Source organism: Anarrhichthys ocellatus, unplaced genomic scaffold, assembly GCF_004355925.1.
Source record: "Anarrhichthys ocellatus isolate YVR2014 unplaced genomic scaffold, GSC_Weel_1.0 scaffold106, whole genome shotgun sequence".
NCBI lineage: Eukaryota > Metazoa > Chordata > Actinopteri > Perciformes > Anarhichadidae > Anarrhichthys > Anarrhichthys ocellatus.
Genome location: NW_022280136.1, coordinates 227307 through 241665, shown reverse-complemented (window position 1 = coordinate 241665; position 14359 = coordinate 227307). Strand labels below are relative to the sequence as shown.

The following is a 14359-nucleotide window of genomic DNA, read 5'->3' as shown; positions in this document are numbered from 1 at the left end:
CAGGAAGTTGGAAGCAGAAAATAATCATGTGTTCATGGCATGTGTTCTTTTTTATGGTGGGTTCGGTAATATTTGGTGTTACTGCTAACCATTTTTGTTTTACCATGACCGAATCCTGCCATGGTGTACGGTGTTTTCTGATTGTAAACTGTTGCCCGATCAATTTAACAAACAAAAGATGTTTTCCCATTGTATATTTGTTGGAATTTGTTTATCTGTATAATTTTTTTCGTATAATCTAGGCTGATGGATTCCTTCTGATCACAGGGGACAGTGCAACGTCTGCCCCTCTTCTGTTGAAGACCACAGAAGGGGGGTCCAAAGACTGCTGCTGCACCAAAACAAAGATTGCACTGCATAACAGCACAACTTTTTGTTGGTTTTATAAGTACATTGGAAGATTTTTGTTAATTTAATTTATTCATACTGTCAATAGAAACCGATGTATAATGTAACAATGTTGTGTATTTAACATTCGACATGTTGTCTTTAATGAAGAAACATATGCAGATTGTTGAAAATGTACTTTTACTGTAAATTGGACCAGAGTACTAAAATTAAATTGTCAGTTACTTTTATCTGAGTGGCTCCATTAAAGGGTTAACAGAATTTCACCTGTTTTACTCTCCCAGCCTGCATGGTGCATAATGACTTAGACTTTCAATAGAAATCTCAATACAAACACATGCACGTGCACAATTCATCAGTCCGGCAGCACACGGTTCATTCATTTTCTGTTATCTGTTCAGGTGTCCCATTGAGAGGGAAAACGCCTGATTCAACAACAGCGCGCACACACGGAAAAATGGATGCTCAGTGTAGTTTGTTGGATTTAACATATCAATGGAGAACTCAATATCAAGCCAAATTCAACCTCAAACCTCAAAATTTTCTGAAGATCGTGTGCTTGCTGCTGAAAATTCATGGTTGAAACATTCGAAAAGGTTGATGAACTGAAACATTTGAAATCGTAGTTGAAATGGTAGACGGTATGCAAAACAGACGGTCACTGAATTTGCAGTTGTGTAAGCACTGAACGTGGTTGAAGTGGCAATTTAATCACTGAGTGAAGTTGTGGTATCAGTTGAAGCGAAAGTGCTGAAAAGAGCTGAAGATTCAATGGTGTGGGGCACTGAAAGGAGTTGAAAGGTCAGTCGAAGCGTGGGTGATGAATTGGGCAGGAAGTGTCTGTCAAGGTGGAAGACCTGAAAAATATTCAGTTAAATATTCATAAAGTCGTTTCAAGTGTACAAACATAGAGAAGTGTCAGTTAAAGTGTTGGCTGAAGTTTAAACACCGAGAGCGGTTCAAGTTTCCAGCGACAGCAGTTTGTAACAAACAGAAGAAAAACTGCCGGATAAACAAAGATAAAGGTGCACTTACAGAAACTCAAGCATGAAACCCTAGGGGAAATAAAATACCTTTAAATAAAGAATGGCAAAGGAACTGTTTTAATTAATCAGACAAATTGTCTATTCTACTTGTGAAAACCAGTCCAAAGTGAGACTTCAGTGGCGGCTGCATATCCTGTCTCCAAACTTGGCTTTCAGAGCGGAGCAGCAGTCCGTCCTGGTCTGTCGCCAGTGCTGTTATCCTCCTGGCTCCTGGCTATCAGCACAGTGTTCTTCAGATAGGAGTCCTGAGTGGCGCTTCATTCCTGCTCTGATAACATTACACTTAGTGACTTTCAGCCTGGTGCCGGGCACAAACTGGCCGCCTCAAAAATCGGTACTGTGCTGAATCGGGTCGATTTGAGTAAATTGGCACCATCGGTCAAAAGAAGTCTCGTAATATGAGACAGGACTCAAATTCGTAGTCTCTAAATAAGATGCTGACTTGTCTTACATTCAAAGGAACAACTGCTTAAATGGTGCGACTGCTAACAACTTATCCCAGTGACAAGGGGCCCACTCGACACAGGTCAGAAAGTTTGGGTTCTACTAGTTTAATATTTCTTCAATAATGCATGTTATTTTGAAATCTTAACCTGAAAAGGAAATTGTATCTAGTAAATAAATACCATCTGATGTTGAAGTATAAAGTTGCGTAAAATATACAGTATATACTCAAGTTTAGTACAAGTACCTCACAATTGTACCTATAGAACTTGTGTAAATATACTGACTCTGTTTTTTACAGTTAAATCCGTCCATCATCATACAAGATGTGTTATGACCTTGGCCTAGGGCAACGTTCCATATTTATGCTGTCGGAAAATGCAGAAAGAAATTAACCCCTGTTCACTTCCGCCGCAGTGTGATACGATGTGATGTGTGTGGGGATGAGGTGCTCTGTTGGACGCCGGAGAATCACCACGCGTGGAGCACCGATCGGTGCGGCTGCGCAGCCTGGGAAAAACAGTAGGAGCCCTGAGAAGAGACGCCCACGTGTATCAGGCAGAGAGAAAGAGAGTGGGGGGAGCTGTAAATAGAAAGAAAGGCCGGGGCCTGGATGCCGTAATGCAGCCATGAATAAGAGATACTCTGAATGCAGCCTTGTTGACGCGTACAGCGTTCCATTAGAGGGAAACCCAGGCCATTAGTAGTTTTATCTTCTTTGTGTGGGACACCGCTGACAAGACTCCCCTCTTCACCCCCCCTCCCTCAGCACACACTGATAATCACACACACACAGCCTCTCTGATGCAGATGTTTTGGACAGGCTCCTACACTCAGTTTTAATGGTGGTCATGAGGCTTTTTTCGGTAGGCTTCTTTTTTCAAAAGGGCCGTCCCCTCTTTCATGCTGCCTCAAACAGCTGACTGTGTGTTCGGAATATCTGTCTCCTTCTGTGCAGATGGCCATGCCCGCAACAGCTGACACAGTGAGCACAAAGCTCCGTCGTCGTCCTCCCTCACTTTGGGTGTGATATTCCGTTTGCAACTCTAACTGTCTACTAAAAAATGTTCAAATTTGATACTAATAAGAAATGGCGTCTGTCTCATCCCACTCATAAACGAGTGAACCGGTGAGTGAATTAAATTGGTCAATGCTCCAACGTATCCTCCGTTCTTATATGGCCACAACCTCTCTTATGCAGTTTGCGACTGTTTATCCCGAAGGTAAAGACGATCTCTAATCTGAGGGAAAAACCTTTTGAGTTATGAGTGCGTGTTATTCTGCTCCTTCCCTACTTTGCACATTTTGACCCTGAAAAAGATTTAGGACAGAAACATGTGTCAATTTAAAATCCCATTCACCATACAAAAGTCATATTACGAAGGCCGGTGCTGTTCAGCAACATTAGCTTGCTAGTTAGCGAAGAATATTAAAATCATACACAGGTGCAACATAGTTGAAAGAGGGCATTATCACTATTTTTATATTTACAAATGGATCGCATGACTACTTGTCAGTGAAAGGAGTCAGCAACAGAGACATCACTCTGCATTTCCCCTCAGCTCAAAAACAGCCATTGGGGTCTTTCAGCTCATTGCTTTGGTTTTCAAGCGGGCTACTGTCATGTTGTGGTTTAGCCCTAGCCTTTTTTGTGATTATAGTTTTTGGCCGCAGAGGGCGGCGGTTTTCAGCTAAAAAAAAAAGCTCAAAAAACCAACTGTATGCCAATATGTGCGCTGAACAGCAGATACTGGCAGGTTAGCTAGCTAGCTGGTGAACAAAAGGGGGCGTTTAGCAGCTAAAGAGATGGATATTTTCCTCAGTAGTTGGTGGGGACCAAAAACTTAAATTCATCAGGTGGCCAGAAACATGACTTTAAATTAATGTTAATGTTGCTCATCTGCTGTTAGTGTAATAGGCTGCTGCCTGTTGCTGTTCCTGGTTGAGGTTCTTTTGTTGCATATTCCCTTAGAGAAAGTCATATTTTTACATTTTTCTCTTTTCTTTTAATCTCACATAGCACTAAGTGGCTGGTAAGATTGGAGAAAGTGAGAAAGTTGAGTCATTGTTGGTGCATCCATTTTCACCTGGAAACATTGGACTAAAAAGGTTTTTATTCAGTTTGAACTCTTCCCGTATGGTTAGATTTCCAGACGGTGAACAAACCTAATAACAAATACAAGGCAGATTCACATTAGGGTGTTTTTTTCTGAAATTTGCTATTTCGAGCCATGCATACTTGATTTTCTCACTTGATTTATTCCCTCAGTAAACATTGTAAACATGAGTTTATGGTCTCAATCTATAGTTTCAAGTCTTCTTCAATACAGAATGATGTTCATTTCGTAAATGATGGTCCATTTAGAGTCAAATCGACCATAAAGCAGGGTATGCTTTAGGGCGGGCTTACTGTGATTGACAGGTCGCTGTCGCTAACAGATCCGTATATGGCGTCTCTACATCACTCCTCTGCAATCGAAATATGGTAACGGAAAAAAAATGGTGACGGCCGTAATCCAAGAAGGTGGCGGCGAAAACGCCAAACTCAAGGCTTCATAACGGCAGTCCACAAACCAATGAGTGACGTCACCATGAATAGGTCCACTTCTTATATACAGTCTACGGTCTAGTCTAGTTTCCTTTTGATAATGGAGAGCAAGGAACAGGCTCTAACAGACTGCAAACACATATGTACATGAGATTAAAAATTAACCAGAGTTGAAAATTAAACACAACTAATATTAGTTGCACCCTTACATGGATATCTTCCCCCCCCACGCAAAATCAACAAGGCCGCCTGCCCACCAAGCAAACGCACAAACGCACACGCTTATATGCACACACTTGACCTTGATAGAGACAACAGGGTGGCAAGCCTCCCCATTGACTGGGTCCATTAGGCCAAAGTGCAGCTGAGCCACATGCTGCACTGCCACAAAGAGACACACTGGATTACAAGGGAGGCAGCCAGGCACACAATGGAGGAGGGGTGGGGGTGGTGGTGGGGTCGGATGAGAGCAGCGGGATGATGGAAGCAGCGGGAGGGAGGATGGGGGAGAAAGAGAGAGTAGGATTTAATCTAGTTCTATAAAGGTTTCCATTGTAAACATATTAACAGCTGGCTATTCTGTGAAACTGCCATTTAAGTCGACGTGATTGTTCAGTCAGAATCTATTCATAGTGATTTGACAAAGACTAACAAACAAATGGGGCAAAGAAACATGACCTCCGTCCAGCTCATCAAAGTAGGGCATTTTTTTCTGTGGATTTGTTGAGATGAAAACTTCTTTTTGGAGCGTTGGCAGGTCAGGGGAGTTCAAAGATTTTAGTGTTGAGAGGGAGAGATGAGAAAAGGCTTAAAGCTAGAATGGAATATTCCCTTTTACGGGACATGATGTGGAAGAGTGGATGTTTTTATAAACAGAGGAAACACACACTCTTTTAGTCATTCACCAGTCCAAATTAATTTTTCTCTGTTTTCCGACCCTGTACGTACCTTTCCTGCTCCGTTCCCACAGACACTTACTACCTCTGCATTGATTTATTGATAAAGACTCAATGTTTCAGTCACAAGGACTTTTCTCAAGACGTATCCACGCTCTGTGTTCTCTTTCAGTTTGACTTTGTTTTTTTTCAGCAATGCAAGGTCGAGGTTTCTGATCTGAGGTTCCATCTGAGATGTGCGTCATGAATTAATGATCAGTGCTGAGTAAGACCCTGTCTCTAAGTAGTACTGGTGCTCACATCATCACTGCTACCCCATCTGTGTGTGTGTGTGTGTTTGCTAGTTTTAATGCTCCATCTCTCTGCACGCAACCCGAGGCGGTTAACCCTTCACACACAGATATTGGCGGTGAAACAGTGACGCCAAACAAGGAAAAGTGTTTCTCTGTGTATGATTCTAGATGATTAAAAGTGAACTTTTATTTGGAAGATTTAGTGGACAATGCTTATGATTTGATCAAAAATAATTAGATTAACTAGATTTTTTGCAGATTAACAAAATAATGATTCATTCCATCTGAAGAGAAATAAAACAACCACCAGCAGTAAATTTGCTTACCTTAGTTTAGCACAGGTGGAAACAGCTAGCCTGGCTTTGTTCAAATGTAACAAAAAAAACAAATGTAATTTAAGAGCTGATTTTGTTACATTTTGGACAGAACCAGGCTAGCTGTTTCCAGTCTTTATGCTCAGCTAAGCTAACCAACTGCTGGATGTAGCTTCATAACTTCTGTATAGACAAAGTCGAACTTCTCAACTAACTTTTCGGCAGGAAAGCAAATAAAATGTTGAGCAATTCTTAAAACATTAAGACCAATCACAGCATCATTTTATACTGGATTGTTTTGGAAAACACTCACTCAAACCATTAAACCACACGCTGAAATTGAAAAATTTCACAATAACGAGTTCCCAACTATCACCAAAATAAAATGTCCCTCAATCATTGTTGAGTCCAAGGCAGTCAAAAGTGCAAGGAATTGTGTCAAAACAACAGAACACATAATTTGTGTTTCTCATTGAGACTTAAATACAATAACCCACTAATAAAGCCAAGTAAATTAACTCATACAATGTATCATACAAACACCAGTTTCCACAGTACATTCACAGGTTTTTTTCTAGATCAAATGTATTAACCCACACAGGGAAATTCGTTTAGTCCAGTTCCCCAAACATGCGGACACCATAAAGTCCACACTGAAACAATAGAATGTCATACACAATACGACCACAAGTCTAATACAAGTTACTGTTGATGTTTGACGATCTGTCTACCGTTTCATCATTGTGTGTTTTTTTTCTGTGTGTTTGGTGTCAAAATTGTGTCAACGTCCTGACCAGTGTGTTGACAAACTGGTCTTACTTTCTCTAATGGAGCATCGGTAATCTGTTGAAGGACTTGTAATCCAAACACACACATAGCGAGGGACATGGTTTGCAATCTCACATCAGGGTGCACATTTACACAAAAAGCCGTGATCTAATCTAATCCACACCCTCTTTGCCAGCTCTGACCGTTCATCAAATGTGTCACACCAGATATCACCTCAGATTAATGGGAAACGGGTGAAAAGGTTGCAGTTTTAAACACGTGGTTAACATTGTTAAACTAAAATATTTTGGTTATGTTTAGGAAAAGGTCATGGTTTGGGTTAAAATAAGTACGTTTGTTACGTACATAAGTACTACATTGTGTATGTAATATAGTACATGACATGGTACAATACTAACAGAGTTACGGACATTACTTTATAAAACTCAATGTGATGACTTTTGGTTTCACACGGGACATGAACAGTGGTCCCCTGGGTGAAAGTTCCGTGTTTGTTTGACCCATCCAGGTTGGTCAGTCGATCAACCATTTTGGTCCTAACTGAAATATCTCAACAAATATTGGATGGATTTCCATGAAATTCTGTACAGGCATTCATGGTACCCAGACGATGAATGCTACTGGCGTTGCTTTTCCCCTGACATTACTCTTGTTTGTGGTTCAGAATACCTTGACAACTGACATTTAAGGTCAACCCAAGGATCAACTGTAATAACTTTGATAACTTTTCATATAGCGCCGTCATCAGCAAAATTCAGTTAGTCCATTTCTTTGGTTTACGACAAAAAACGTAAAAATAAGTGACATTCTCATCGGCCTCGGCTGTATTTTGTCTTTAGTGCTAACTAGCAAACGTTAGCATGCTAAAGATTTGTTTGTTCACATAGTAAAGTCCAAATGATGGTCTTAAATGTCTTTTAAAAGTAGCAACATCTGTATTCATAGAGCATCGGCCGTGCTATACCAGAAAGGAGTATAGACTCGGCCAATCTATGTAATATGTATATGCTCCTAAGTCTTACCATAAGTACATCTTTCTGCTCTTCCCATTCTGCTGACATGGCAGAAAGCAGACTAAGTACATCTGAAGCTGAGCAGCACAGCTCTCTTGCCTTCTGCTCTTGGGAATCAATAGTGTCAAGGAAAAAAAAACAACTCCTCAAGGTTTTACACAGTGAGACAGCCAATTTTCCAATCATTTCACACCTTTCTGTGCAAGTGGTTGACGGCCTCCGCTCCCGGTGTGCACTCTGGCTCCAGCAGCACAGGGACAGCGGGTACAGGAAATCATCTGCCGTTGAATGGAAATGGAGGGACTTTAAAGAGTGGCGGTCCATGACCCTGAGAGGTGAAGGGGGCTAATTTCATCTAGCCAGCATCCCGGTATCTCTACCACCCAAGATGGCCACAGCTCTTAATGGAGCCTGTAAAGTGTCACATCTGTTACAGAGGGCTGTAGGGAGCGAGTGGAAAGACAGTTTTACATTTTTTTCTTCATTTCTCTCACTCCTGTTTTCGCAGCTTCCGTTCTGGATTTGCTCTCCTCACCATTAATGAATCAAAAAAACAACTGTGTGTTCTGGTTTTTAAAATGTGTATTTTAATTTATATTAAATCTATATTGATCCCTTTAAGGGGGAAATTTGTCTCTGCATTTGACCCATCCCTGTATATAGGGAGCAGTGGGCTGCCAATGACAGGCAGCCGGGGAGCCGTTAGGGGTTCAGTGTCTTGCTCAGTGACACTTCGACACGTGACACGTCCCAGTGGAGGATCAAACCATTGACCTTGCGGTTACCAGACAACCCTCTTAACCCAGTGAGCCACGGTCGCCCCCGTATAGTGAGTTTATCGGAAGTTTTAATACTGATGTAATCTGGTACTGTGTTAAAAGTCCGAGTCAGCTTTAGCACAATGGGGAGCGGGTAAGGGACTCCTGAACTCTTTACTGGGGTAAGAAATTGATGGATTGAAACCAGATCAGTACCTTGGGACGACTTCTAACATCGCTGGGTGTGAATGTGACTGTGGTGCAGGCTTCCTAGTGTTATTACACTAAGCTAAGCTAAGCTAACTGGCTGCTTGCTACAGCTGCATATCAAAACTTCTGGAGAGGGCAATGTCTGTGTACTTCCCTAAAATCTGTGATTCACACGAACCCTGCGCAAGCGAGATTTGGTACGGGAGATATTTGAAAGCTGATTAACTGTCCAATGCCAACACATGAGAGAGAAACAGTCTTCGGAACAACACCAGCTAAGAAACGGGAAACCTCCAGTGCAGACTTGTCACTACAGAGAGCTAGAGTTAGCATTAGCATGGGGAAAACTTTGACAGTTTATAGTAGAGTGAGCAGTTTTTGGATGTAAACCGAACCCTGCAGCTTCCTTTCCTATCCACCAAACAATTTCAGTAGATATTCTTGTCAATTATGTTGCATTCTGGCCAGCAGGGGGCAACCTCTCTGGTTGCAAAAAGAAGTCAGATTGTCTTGAAGTCTATGAGAAAATGACTACTTCTCACTTGATTTATTCCCTCAGTAAACAATGTCAACATGAGATTATGGTCTCAATCGCTAGCTTCAAGTCTTCTTCAAAACAGTATGATGTTCATTTAGTAATTTATGGTCCCATTTAGAGTAAAATATACCATAAAGCAGGCTATGCTTCAGGGCATGGCTATCTTGTAATTTACATGTTGCTACAGCTACCAGAGCCGTATACGGCATCTCTACGTCACTCCTCCACATTTCAAACATGGGTCCACAAACCAATGAGGGACGTCACGATGACTGCGACCCCTTCTTACATATACATATACTGTGTGTATATATATATATATATATACACAGTCTATGGGCCAACCTAGCGCAAGCAGAAGTGTTGGTGGGCGGTTCAAGGCCAAAAGCAGAATTTCTGAAGAGGAAGAAAGAGTAGATGTGCTTACAGCCCCTTTTTTCTCTTTTTATGCGGAAAAACCATGTTAAACAAAATATTAATCATAACAGAGTAGTTCCACACATGTCTCACAGGAAACTTTAAATAGCTGTTTGGGGGTCCAATGTGGAAAGAATGTCCAATATCTTACAAAATACATCAAGATTAGAGAGAATTCTACCTTTAAAAACTTAAAAATACTGAAGACACTTAAATAAAACTTAATTTCAACTGTCACATACATACAATTCAAGATGAGTCAGTCCTGTACAGACTCGATCGCCACAGTCGCTCCCCACCGACTGCGTGACCCAATGCATGATGGGAAATGCCTGTCTGACGACAGATCGAAGAGCTGATTGGCTCTTAGTTTTAACAACAAACACCACGTTTTCTGTGTAACTGTTATACTTAACGCTAGATTTCTGGCTATTAGTCTCATGTTGTGCAATGACGGTTTAATCTAAAAACATATCTTGTGTCACACAAGATATGTTTTGGTAATAATAATGGTAATGTGATGCAAATGTTTTATCCTCTACACCTGTGCTTTTCCTACTGTGACATTTTGAAACGTGTTCCCTGCATGTTACATTGTCTATCAGCTGCGGTTACAGGCGATATGTTGCTAGATTTCAAGCCAACGTGGATGGAAGTTTTGATTTTATTTTGTTTGTATCACTTTTAACATCTCCGAGGTACATTCTCAAAAGAGACACAGACGACCATAAAGAGGGTGTTTTAGAATCTCGGGCTACATCTAGATAACCAGTGCCCCCTTGTGGTGGAAAGAAGTCAGCATGAAATAATAATAAAAAACTGTAATATGTACAATGTCACCCAGACATCTAACCCAAATCAGTTTATTCTCTGCTCCTTTAGAATCGCCAACACACACTCCTGCTGTTATGATTCAAGGAGTATCCGGTAGAATGCTTTGTTATATTTCTTGCACACTTTCTTAACGTAACGTAACAATTTTGCATCAAAGCTGTTTGTTTTAAAAGCACTTCAGAGTTTAAAAAAAAAGATGTAACCGGACTGACAGCCACCTTCCCCACAGAAAGTCCACAGCGTGGGGCAATCAATCAGAATCAAAGACAGGAGAACTTAATCTGCTAAGTGCAATATGTGCATGAATATATCTAGATGGCATTAGAGTCTAAATCAACAATAATACAATAACATACTATTCTAAATACTTACACTTACTTACACAAAGAGAGGGGTGCAAATTCCACATAGTGTAAGATGTAATATACAGTATTTCTATATGACATGTCCTTGGTTTATAGTAAACCTGTCGGTAAATGATCACATCATTTTACTTTTTTAATGTGGCATTACTATTGCAGTGGGCCTCTGATGTTATGGAATAATATTCCATCTACACATTTTGGTATTTGTGTTGTTTTACTTTGAGGATGTAAGAGACGGATGCATCAGAAGCATGTCAACCAGCATCCCATCTGTGGGCGAACTCAATAACATTCACACCTATCAAATAAAAGCACTATCTGGCTTACGTCTCTGTATGTTTGACTGCAATGCTGCAGCATAATTCAGTAGATTTGACACAGAGCCCTGATGAAAAAACACAGAGAGAGTCATTCATGACCTGAAGGAATGGGTGTGATGCAAAGAGATCATCTTTACTACAATATCACATGGACATGCTGACAGTGTCAACTTACAGTGGCCTCAAACACTCTTCCATCCTATCATTCTCGTCCCTCCATCAGTGCCCACTCATAATAAGAATAATAATAATAACAATAAGGAAATATTACATGTGCAAGCTGTGGAAGTTTGGATTCATCCGGTGTTGTTGGTGAAATACGTTGTGCATATTGCGCCTACCCTATTAAATTATTATTCAAATTCCAATGTGCAATTGTACATGATCATATAAGTTAGTGTATTTTGTAGGCTACATATTACAAGCCTTGTGTTGTTTTTGGTGCATTATTTTCAGTACATCTTTCCTTGTTTTATTTAATTACTATCACCTTCCTATATTGAATCATAATGTGCCTCTATTAAAGCATGCTCGTGAATATAATGTTCTCTTCTTGGATTATAATGACATCTTTTGCATGCAACGGAATGGTTCTGTTTTTTTTTTTTCTGTGATTGTTGGTCAGTAGCGCTCCACATCACACCACCTTTGCAGTGCACGTGCGCTCACTGTAAAAACGTGATGGCGGCTGTCGCATGATGGCTCGGTGTGCGCAGGAACCAATAACAGCGCGGAACCGGGGGAAATGTGGATGTATTTGGGAGTAGTGCGTTTTGCAGTTGGTTTGCGGAATTTACTGACAGCACCGAGTCCAATGGCAGCTTCGCGAAGTGGATTGTGGGGCCCGTAGTCAGACAGCGGAGAAAAGAATGCTAATCGAGGGCACCGCCGTAAGCGCTTCTACTACACGTCCCAGAACACACTGCGGTATTGGAGCTGTGTGTATGTGAGGTAGAGGCAGCGAGAGCGAGAGAAGAGGGGTAGATTTAGGAATTCGTCTGCAGACTTGGTGCTGCGCTGTTATAGAAAAATGGTAAGTACACGAACTGAAACCCAGACGTTTTGTTGAATAATGGCCTCGTTAGCTATAAAACAACGCAGGCACACCGTTGGCTGTTAGCAGAGTTCGCCAAAGGCCGTTAGTAGCAGTGATTGCTAACAGAAAATGTACCAACAGCTAGCTAACTTAAGCTAGCAAATGAGCCACTTCAGCTAGCTATTTATCGCAGTTTTAAACGGCCGTTGACAAGATAACGGTCGATAAGAAAGTGCACTGTGTGCCGTCGTTTACAGTAGCTACCTTGCGAAACGCTGTTATACGCTATATACCATACTTATTTATCGGTGTTTGAACATTAAGCTAGCTAGCTGTCAGTATTCAACTTTGGTCCGTTGTGTGTGTGTGTTCCGCCCCCTTCTCCGTGTCCAGGCTCCTCTTTACGGCAACCTCCTGCCTTGTGAAAAGAGACAGTGACGCTGCTAGGAGCGGATTAGAGGTCCTGGATAGTTTCACTGGCCTGATTCTGCAACCTAGTACCATATGAGCCCCACGGTCCTGCATACCTTTCTGTTTACATCAGTATCTAGTTGTCCGGGTCACTGGTTTTTGCCTGTCACTTTTTCCCCTCTCCCCTTTGTCTCTGTGTTGCTCCCTCCCTCTCCCTCGCACTGTGTGTTTGAGGGGTTGCAGATGCTGGTCACTGAACAGTTTCCATCATTAGATTGTTGATAGGACCCTGGGTTAGTGCTGCCTTCAGTCAGACAGCTGTTTTGTGTTTTTTTCCCTGCTGCCTCAGCTCTGTGTATGTCTCAGGAGGAGGGTCATAAACCTAAATGAGGGGTCATCAGTGCAAAGAAATGTTCATTTACAATGTACAGTTTAAGTAGAAAACCAGTTAAGACTACTTTTTGTTAAAATGTGAACTTCCTCCATTCAGTGTTTGCTGCTGAGATTGTGAGTTTTTCTTGTATTAGTTTTGTGTTTAAGCATGTAAATATGTCATGCACATTATTATATCACTTTTAATGACTAGCAAAACGTCAGGTTGAGCAAAACCTGGAACTCCTTCGGAAATAATGAACGCAGCTTTCAGAACACAGGTGTGATATTGATAAGAACATATCCACGGACAAAAGACTTGGACAAACGACAAAGCTAGTCTTATCACAACATCAATATTTGATGATTATGTTGCCCGGTTTTAATAAGAATATTAGTTTCCGAGCGTTAAATTACTGACTGAACTTCCTGTATTCAGCCATTGCAGACTAAATATGTGCTTCGAGTCTCATTTTCTTTCACACTTCTGCAAACTAATTTAAAAACAATCCAGTTGAACAAAGTAAACCATAAAAAACATATTTGCTGTTATGACTTGAGTGGAATCATTATGTTGGATCGTGTAGTTGTGCTTGAGACCGGTAAAGTAGGTCAAACGTATATCCAACAACAATAGATCCACTGTACATGATCCATAATGCACTGCCTCTCATCTTACGTAGCGTTCAGCTGTCCTGTAGCAACTGGCAGTCTAACATTACTTGGGCCAAGTGTTGGTGTGTGTTTTCTCTCTCTCTGTTAAAACACAAAGCCGACTTATGGTCAGCATTATGTATCGATCCTGATTTCAGTCAGGCTCCTGTGGTGTTGCTCAGAATTTTTGTGCTATGTGTCTCAACCATAGACTGTATATAAGAAGTGGACATAGTTATTGTGACGTCACCCATTGGTTTGTGGACTACGGTTTTGAAGCCTCGAGTTCAGCGATTTGGCCGTCGTCATCTTGGCTTTTTGCAACCAGTGAACGGAAGTGACCATATTTGGACTGCGGAGGCATAGAGACGCCGTAAACTGCTCTGGTAGCAGCAGTAACCTGTTTAAGACTGCCCTAAAGCATACTCTGCTTTATGATCTATTTGACCCTAAATTGACCATAATTTACTAAATGAACATCATGCTGTATTGAAGAAGACTTGGAACTAGAGATTGAGACCATAAACTCATGTTCACAATGTTTACTGAGGTAATACAGTGGGTACGGAAAGTATTCAGACCCCTTTAAATTTTTCACTCTTTGTTTCATTGCAGCCATTTGCTAAAATCAAAAAAGTTCATTTTATTTCTCATTAATGGACACTCAGCACCTCATCTTGACAGAAAAAACAGAAATGTAGAAATTTTTGCAAATTTATTAAAAAAGGAAAAACTGAAATATCACATGGTCAT

General features: G+C 41.1%; 1 protein-coding gene across 3 annotated transcripts in view; it reads left to right on the top strand.

The window, feature by feature from the left end:
- Nucleotides 1-12057: 12057 nt before the first annotated feature.
- Nucleotides 12058-14359, top strand: part of traf7 (TNF receptor-associated factor 7) — a 17191-nt gene continuing 14889 nt past the window's right edge. For all 3 annotated transcript variants that reach the window (XM_031876258.1, XM_031876256.1, XM_031876257.1), the window contains exon 1: nt 12058-12166. The gene's annotated coding sequence lies outside the window, so the exon portion shown is untranslated. The remainder of the gene's footprint in view (nt 12167-14359) is intronic.